At 40.9% G+C, this 602-nt stretch overlaps 1 protein-coding gene across 2 annotated transcripts in view; it reads left to right on the top strand.

Moving 5' to 3' along the window:
* LOC106692651 (trypsin-7) overlaps window positions 1-602 on the top strand; it is a 5,211-nt gene that overhangs the window by 3,424 nt on the left and 1,185 nt on the right. The gene's annotated exons all lie outside the window — the stretch shown is intronic.

Raw genomic sequence — 602 nt, 5'->3', positions numbered from 1 at the left:
TAATGGGACGAACTGGCTAGGAACAAACCATATATTAGTTATGTAATGGGACGAACTGGCTAGGAACAAACCATATATAAGATATGTAATGGGACGATCAACGATGAGGCTGAGGACTAGGGCACTGCTGGTTGCAGGAATTAGCCTGATGGACTAGAACTTTAGGAAGGACACTGCTGATTGCAGGGATCAGCCTAACGGATTAGAATTCTTTGACAAATGTTAATTTCTAGTTGTTTGAACATAATTAAACCTATTAGGCGCAGAGATATCTATCAGCTCTGAACAACTTCAGTCAGACTTATGTCCTACTTCAGTATTCTATAATGAACTACATTTTGGCAAATGGAACTTAGGGATATCAGAAAAAAAGTATAATAAAAATTAAGAAAAGGGGACAGATCCATCTGGGCTTACATATCCTCTCGTATCTACAGGAATAGTACCCGAAAGAACGAAGTTACCATCCTGCAAGACTTGGTGGCTGGCTACCATCCGGGTTTACATATCCTTTCGTATCTACAGGAATAGTACCCGGAAGAACGAAGTTACCATCCTGCAAGACTCGGTGGCTGGCTACCATCCGGGTTTACATATCTTTT

This window comes from Halyomorpha halys, unplaced genomic scaffold (genome assembly GCF_000696795.3).
Source record: "Halyomorpha halys isolate HHAL.00 unplaced genomic scaffold, Hhal_1.1 Scaffold65.1, whole genome shotgun sequence".
NCBI lineage: Eukaryota > Metazoa > Arthropoda > Insecta > Hemiptera > Pentatomidae > Halyomorpha > Halyomorpha halys.
Note: the sequence above shows the minus strand (reverse complement) of the source record. Positions and strands in the feature narration are given on the sequence as shown.